This window comes from Brassica rapa, chromosome A06 (assembly GCF_000309985.2).
Source record: "Brassica rapa cultivar Chiifu-401-42 chromosome A06, CAAS_Brap_v3.01, whole genome shotgun sequence".
Taxonomy (NCBI): domain Eukaryota; kingdom Viridiplantae; phylum Streptophyta; class Magnoliopsida; order Brassicales; family Brassicaceae; genus Brassica; species Brassica rapa.
In genome coordinates, this window is record NC_024800.2 from 10,755,797 (window position 1) to 10,764,224 (window position 8,428).

Below are 8,428 nucleotides of genomic sequence, written 5' to 3' on the forward strand. Positions count from 1 at the left end.
ATATATGTGTTTTCAGTTTTATATGATTCTCTATAAGATTGTTTTAGCAACAACTGTCTTAAAAGTTAGAAATTTATGTCTTTATAACTATGAACAATGAGCAGTTGAATTCTAATATAAAAATTTGTGAATGTACAGTACAACTAAAAATCAGGATAACGAGAGCAGTCTGAAACCAGGCCAAGTGTGGAACTTTTTAAAAATATTACAGGTATCGTATCATTATTGTCCACCGGTATCAACTAATAGTAATACCAAAGCCGCAACTAAAAAAAATTAGCTTCAGTCGTAAATTCGTAGAGTAGATTACGGATTACTTGTATCAAAATTAAATACCTTTTCAAAAAATATTAAAATTAAATACGTACGTACATGACCAAAACTGTATTAAAATTAAATACGTACGTACATGACCAACAAAACAAAAAACAGAAGTCAAAAGGGTTCAGCAATGTTCAAGCCGTCCATTGGATTTGGTAGCGTGTGAACAATTAAAAAATGTAGCTCAACCACCTCGTCAGGCAAAAGAATTAAGCCAAAACAATTATGTGCGTCGACGTTAAACTTTCTTGATAAAACATTTTAGACATGTTTCACGTGAAGCCGTAGAGATGATTTTAAGTTGTAGTGCGCTACTGTGTGGATTTTGGAACACACTTGTAGTGCGTAAATTGCTTTTCATTTGCCCGAGTAGATTGTATTGCGTACTTTTGAATAAATTTAAAAAAAATGAAAAGCTAGGCTTTTAGCAAAAATGTTGATTATAAAAATCGACGATTTATAAAAAGAAAATCATCGACGAAGTCACGAAGTACATACTAAAAAGAAAACGTGATTCTCTGTTTGCACGGTTAAACCGGTTGAAATATTTTGTCACTATTTCTTTCGTTAAACAGAACGAGACAAATAATCATTTTAAAACACAGTATCCTTGAAAAATGATTTTGAAAACATTCATCAACATGGAAATGAAGAAGCGGCGTATCTCATGTGGCACTATCAAACTATAAAACCCAATAGTTATTTAAAATTTATTCTTTATTGATGACATAAACCAGTAAACTATAGATGTCAAAAAAAAACCCAATAAACTATATGAGTGGGAAATAGTGAAAGATGAAATCATCGAAAAAGAGAAGAGTCGATGGAAAATAACCGTAAGAGAAGTTCAAAAAAAAAATAACCGTAAGAGATAGCAATACAATAACAAAGTTTCTTTTTCAAACCACTGTACGTTTAAAATATGTTTTCTTTTTTTGGTAAAATCGTTTTAAATATGTTTTTTTAAAGGACTAAAACCCAATAGTTATTTGAAATTTATTCTTTATTGATGACATAAAGCAGTAAACTATATGTGTGGGAATGAGAATAGTGAAAGATGAAATCATCTTTCAGGTTTGTTACGGGAGTGGGCAGTGTTTAATATTAAAAACTATAAGCAAACAATTTGGTGGGTCGAACTCTGGTTGGATTGACGAATATGCAAGTGCGTAACCAAGTGGTCTTAGTCTAAAGGTAAAGTGGTTCCAGCTGAAATTTTTGCTTTGGGTTCGATTCTCCTTAGCCATCCATAAACGCTTTAAGTAACCCGAATTTTTATGGGTTTCTTGGTGATTAGTCTTTGGGTTTAGAAAGTTTTCGGGATCATACCAAAATTATCAAAAAAAAAAAAAAAAAACTATAGGCCAACATGAATATCGGAATCCTTTTCATTTGTAATGTATCATGATATACATTGAATCTTATATTTTAAAGAACTTCTAAATCATATACGACATTAACAATTAAGTTCTGCACTTTTTCTCCTCCACTGCCTCGTAGGGTAGGTTTCGATATTATAAATACATATATATGTCATACTAACACGCATACATACATACCAAAACCGTAACGAAATTGAATGGCTCTAAATGTGAACTTATCTAGTGTATGCACATATTTTAATGAACAATTAAGTTCTGCACTTTTTCTCCTCCACTGCCTCGTAGGGTAGGTTTCTATTGTTTTTAAGCAATAGTCCAAGCGTCGGACCAAATGACGTGTCGTAGTCCAACTAATTAAAAGAACACGTGACAAGTAATTTGAATCAAGAGATTAGATACTAATCGTCGTCAAAAAGTGTTCAAAAAGATTATACACGAAACATACAGTTCCATTCCATTGAGATTTTCTTTATTAAGAATTGAATCCACGTTTATATATTTATTTGAGCGATTTGCATAGAAATTAAAGAAAGATGAAGTAATTTGCGGATAGGAAAAAAGGTGGTGGAGCCCAACACCAGTAAATGTAAAAAAACACTGCAGACCCTATAGCTTGTTATCCCTTTCTCTCTCTTTTTTTAAAAATTTTTTACACAAAATATTTATTTTTTTCCTCTTTGCATTCATCGTCATCTTTTTTTCTTTCAATTTTTAGATCATTAAAGCTTTACTTTTTTTCTTTTTCAATTAACCAGTTTAAACGACACCGTGAACCTGCTTCGTCTTCCTTGTTCATCTCTGCCACCGCACAAACGTCTCTGCCACAAGCTTCCTCTTCTCCGCCGCAAATCATCGCATCTGTCTCGGGTCACCGGAACATCTCCGTCGTCTTTCTCTGCCGACGTCGTCATGCTCGAATTCAAGCATCGCCGTTGTGCTCATCATCGCGGCCTCTGTCTCATTACAAGATGTCAGAGTAACAATGGTGATTTCTTGTATTTTGCAACACAAGCCCCAAATCTTTGGATATTCTCGAATTGACCCCAATATTTCCATGTGTACAAATAGCTTCACAAATCGGCCCCAGACTTTCAGATTCTACATTTCAGCCCTTTAAGAATTCTTTGAATGGACCTCAGAGTCTCAGATGTTTTCAATGTTACAATTCAAGTTACAATATTAAGATAACTAGTGTATATTACCGGCTAAATATAACCAAAAAGTCAAGTAAAATCTTAACCGGCTATTTGATAAATTACATAATTAATTAGTATATATTACCGGCTAACTATAACAATGTCGAGATAAGTAGTATATTTTACCGGCTAACTATAATAAAAAGTCAAATACAATCTTAACCGGCTAAACATTCAAACTTTTAATCATTTATATTGTGATTTGTTAATGAGTTAATTTTATGTTTAGCCGAACATGTAAATCTAATCATATGTTTTGTGATTTATTAGAATTAATTTTTCGTTTATCCGAATTGATACAAAAATAACTACCATCAACTGATCAAAATAGCCGGTTAATATAAATTAATTATCAGCTAAACTTTAAAGTATCCAACTAAATCAGAATATAACCGTGCTAATTTGTAAAACATTCTAAAAAGTCACATTATAACCAGCTTACATATCAACAATATAAGTTAAGCTTACATTGTTGGAAAACTCTAGATTGTTTCAAAAAATAAAAAGGGTTAAGCTAAAATTATCCAAAATTAAAAGAAGGAAAATAAATACAAAAATATGTATCTTGTTTAACCGGCTAACCATAGATATATCTCTATTTCTTTCTAGGCGAGAATCATCAGATGTAATCTACTAAACTATAAAACACAGCTTCTGTGAGCTTGAATCGATCAAACTGAGAAGACCCAACCACTTGATTCATCATGCTCGAGCTGCAGCACTCGATCCAGCCCAAGATGGACGAATTGATTACTTACTGAAGACCGTTCTACACGATTCAGTCCTCTCAGCCAAAACCTCACCCCGTGCGCCCACAATCGAACGATGGAGATGTGACGGCGGCGAGAAGAGAAGATGTCACGGAAGCGAGAAGGAAGACGCGGACACGGCAGCGCTCTGGTGCGGTGGAGATGTGGTCACAACGGTGGGACGGAGACATGCGAGAAGACAGACTGGTTAGGAGAGCACATGTGAGATTAAGAGAGATGAGTATAGTTACGATGGATAAACCATATAGATTAAGAGATATTGGAGATGGTTGCAACGGAGAAAACAAAGAGAATGAGAGAGATAAAATGGTTAGTTTCAAAAAGAAAAATATAGCCGACAGGATTGTAGAGGTTTTGAATAGTGTAGTGTAGGTTGTGTTATAGGAATTATAGGGGTAAGATGGCCATTAAAAAAGAACACATCAGCAATAAAGGCAGTTTTCCATCCGTGCAAAATAAGCAGTTATGCTTGTATATGCACCGCAATTTCTCTTTATTTTATGAGGATGGTAAATATAATATATTTATTGCCGATCCACTTCACTAAATATAAAAATTAGAATGTAAAATGATACTTACAGTTTTATAATTATTGAACATGGGATTGATATTATTGTTTATTGTGGGCTCAGTTCAGTTTGGTTGGCATCGGTTTAGTTCCATTTTTTTTTCTGAGAAGTGTGGCAAACGATTTAAAAGAATTAACTTGGTGTTATTCAACTAGTGATTTAAAACTAAATATTAATATTTGGTAATATATCAAAATTTAAAATTTGAATTCAATCATTTATTCATGCGATTCCATAATAAATGATTTAAAATTAATTTAAAATACAAAAAAAATATAAAATATTTAAAAGTTGAATAAGACTAGATTTTAAAAATTAGATTTAAATCATTTTTGACTAACATTAAATTTAAAAATAATTATAATCATAATTCGAATAACATTGTATTATATTTAGATTTAAACTCTATTAAAATATATGATTCAATATGCCTTTTATAATTCTGTTCTGTTTATTCCAAATGATTTTTCAATAATATAATTTCGTTTGGTAAGAAAATCAGAAAACTTGTCAAAGTAACCGGTTTTGATCTCCGATTTGATTTTAGTTGGCTTCCGACCTTTCCGTTGACTGGTGTGTACTGTGTAACCAATGATTGACTGCGTGAACTAGACCAAAAAGTTCAAAATCATGACGTGAATGCGTGTGAAAAATCATAAGCATGAGATGGTTGACTTTTGTAATATTTATCCTTTTGCAATTCGATCAAATCACTAGTTTTCCAAATAAACCGCGTCAACCCCAACACGCATTGAGAACGCGGACAAACAACATCAACGTCATCAACTCTTATCCTTTTTTGGGTCAAATTCTTATCTTATTTTGTCTTTTTTTGTCAAATCTTATTTTATCCTTTTTTTTTTGCTTTTGACATCTCATTCTATTCAGGTTTAGATTGCTTTTTGAATGTATCAATTAAGGGTCTGAATAATAATCACAGTTTTGATAATATACACGATGCAGAATAATATTTTATTGGTGAAAATATATTTACGGTTTTTTCTAGATAAATATTAAAAATGTAATTTTTTTAAAAAATAGTTTATTTATTTATTTTGTATTCAAAATTTTAGAATTTTTTATAGAACTTGTTTGATATTATAATTAAAATTTTCGGTTTATAAATTATTATTTTTAAAAGTTTGGTTATTCCATTTAACAAAACTAATGTAAATTTATTTTGTCTAGTTACAGATCTAGTTAACAATTTGTTTGCAAATTGCAAATTCTAGTTAAAATATACATTAAACATAACTAAACTATATTAAATAATGTAACTAAAGTTTGACAAAAATTTGATTATATAATTCGTATTTTAACAGATCTGTTTTCAAAGAAAACTAATTATCTCATCCTTGAAATAATAATATCAATTTTTATCTCAAACACTATAAATTTGAAAAGTAGATTATCATAGGAGTTACAAGAATCTAATATATTATTAGTAAATATATTTGTGAAATTAATTAATTTCATTTTATTTAAATTTTCGTTTATAAACCAAAACTATATTCAATTTTAATTTCTAATTATATTTTATGATAATTTAAATTAAAACTAACTAATTTTTGAAAGTAAATTTAAAAAGATTCTAAGAAGATTTTAAATAGATTTTGTTAGAACATTTTAAATATATTCATTTGTATTTCAAATAAAAAGATAAAGATATTAAAAGATATAATAATGAACTTATGTAAAATATGATATTTTCTAGGAATGGTCCAAATTAAAAAAATCACACATGAAAAGAAGTCATACCTTCTGTTTTAAATTAATAAGTTAACATATTTTATTTTCATAAATATAAAATATTTATGCCAAAAATATAATATGTTGGTAGAACGGGTTAATATTAGTAAACTATATAATACATGTATAAAAATTCTCTTATCTTAAACTTTTTAATATACAGTAATTTATTATATAAAATTAATAAACATTAAAAATTACTTAAAAATCTAGCGATTTGAATTACGGATCATGATTATAATAAATTAAATACAAAATTGTTTTCATATATGTTATTTCATGTATTAAAAAAAATAGTTTAGTAATCAAACGCAAATTCAATAGGAGAAATATATAATATGTAATATATATATGTGATGATTTTAATTTACAGCATGAAAACTATAAAATTATTATATTTGGCATAATTATACAAATATTTAAATATGTGAGTAACACTAAAAATATATAATAATTATGTAAAACAAATATCTATATATATATAAATGTGAAAATATATACCCGCATGGTTGTGCGGGTGGAAATCTAGTTTATATTAAAATATATGTTAGCAGTAGAGTAATTTATCAATGTATGTGTTATTATTATGTCTTTTATTAATGTGACAAAAAATGTCGTTTATTAATATATTTTTTTAAAATAAGAAAAAATAGTTTTGCATTATTTATTGAGTTATCCAGAGCGGTTTTGATATTGTATCATTGGGTAATTGGTTCTTCAGAACAAAAGTGCGGACGATGAGTTAATTGACTCGTTTGAAAACTGCAAATTGGTTACATATTTTTTTCTAGAAAAACGTTAATTATAAATGTTGTATACTGATTGGTGACAATTATCGGATTTAAAAAAAAAACGTAACTGAATTCTGCAAATTGAATGTTTCCATTCATTACCTAAAAGGCTAAAACTGAAAACTACACACCTTAACAGAAACAAATAAACTCTTTAAAAACAGAAATTATCGAACAAACATAACTAAGAAGTATTTTGTTGAAGCCATCGGGGGACCGAACCAAATCAAATTATTACCAATTCATAATCATTTATTAAATGAACCATAAGGGATTCGGCCATCATCAAAACTATATATGAATTTTTCAAAAAGCAAAAAAACTATATATGAATATGACACATATTCGTTGGTAAAATGTTAGGTGATAATATATAGGCTCATTAGGGTCAATATACATTGCAACTTTTGAAATTAGGGGAATGGACTTTATTTATAAATAATTTGCGAACAGGTCGTGTTGCTAGGTTGGAATGACTAATTTGCCCTACGACACTTCAGCTTAAAATACTCCAACGCTTACCTGCAACCGGCTATATTTTAAATTATAGGTTTCACGTTAGTGGAGGGAAAAGAAGACGTAATGCATGAAAAAGGAGACGTGGCATTTTAAAAAACCACATCAAAACCTGATTTGTTTCCAGTATATAGATATGTTTCTTCTCACATCTACGTCACATTTTTGTTAAAGGAATTGTGAAAAAGGGAATTATGTGTGTATTGGTTAACCAATATTCCGATAGATTAACCAGAGATATTTAATGTGAGTAGGAGTAATGGAGGTGAGCCGTCGGGACGACTATAAACTGGACTTTTCTGAATTACAAGGTTAGTTAGATATGCTGAACATCAACGATGTAAAAAAAGTTAATACATGTATGTTACTGTGTGTAGCATAAAGTAAATAATTAAACGACATCGTTTACACATCCTGTAATAATGCATCAGAGATATTTACACCCAAAATATGTGATTCTCCTCAATTGGGTTACTATGGCTTAGATAGTGAAAGGATAATCAGTATGAGCAACATATTTTTGTCACTGTATCTATACATACAACCCTAGTCACATCAATATGTAACTTAAGGAGGTGATGATTACACGCTTCCTCACTTAAATACACTCGTTCGTTCTAGGGTCATCACTGTGAATTTCACTATAAATAAGCAGTAAGTGGCAAGCCACAGAGTGTAGAAACCAGCTTTGAAAGTGAACCTGATTATATTTGGGGACTGCTACATGCTTATTAATCAAGTCTGAGAGCGCTAGTACAACGGTACGGAGTGAAGGTGAGTTAAATGTTCCTCAAAAAAAGTCATTGAATGTAACCATTAATGATGGCTTTACTCCTCAACAAGGATTTTAACCGTTAAAAACTGAAACAATAATAACCTGAAATTAAGCCTGTAATCCCGTTTATAATTTTTATAACCGGTAACTTATTATTTATTTTCTTCCTTCTATTGTTTCTTTACAGATGGGTCAGCTTGTCCGAATCCAGAGTGGAAACTGGAAAAAAAGTCTCTCCGGAAATTGGCAATTCGAAGGGGATCCATCAGAAGTGGAGCACTATATAGTCGCGCAGAACAATGAAAAAATCGAGTCGTTTACAAGTCTCATACGTGAAGAACTCGTTATAGAACCAGAAT

The 8,428-nt window shown here is 30.1% G+C and overlaps 1 long non-coding RNA gene across 1 annotated transcript; it reads left to right on the top strand.

Annotated features, from left to right (window-relative positions):
* Positions 1-8: 8 nt before the first annotated feature.
* On the top strand, positions 9-4,161 carry LOC108872332. Its single transcript, XR_001959113.2, has 2 exons — positions 9-2,289; positions 2,459-4,161. It is a non-coding gene; the product is annotated as an uncharacterized LOC108872332 (long non-coding RNA).
* Positions 4,162-8,428: the final 4,267 nt, after the last annotated feature.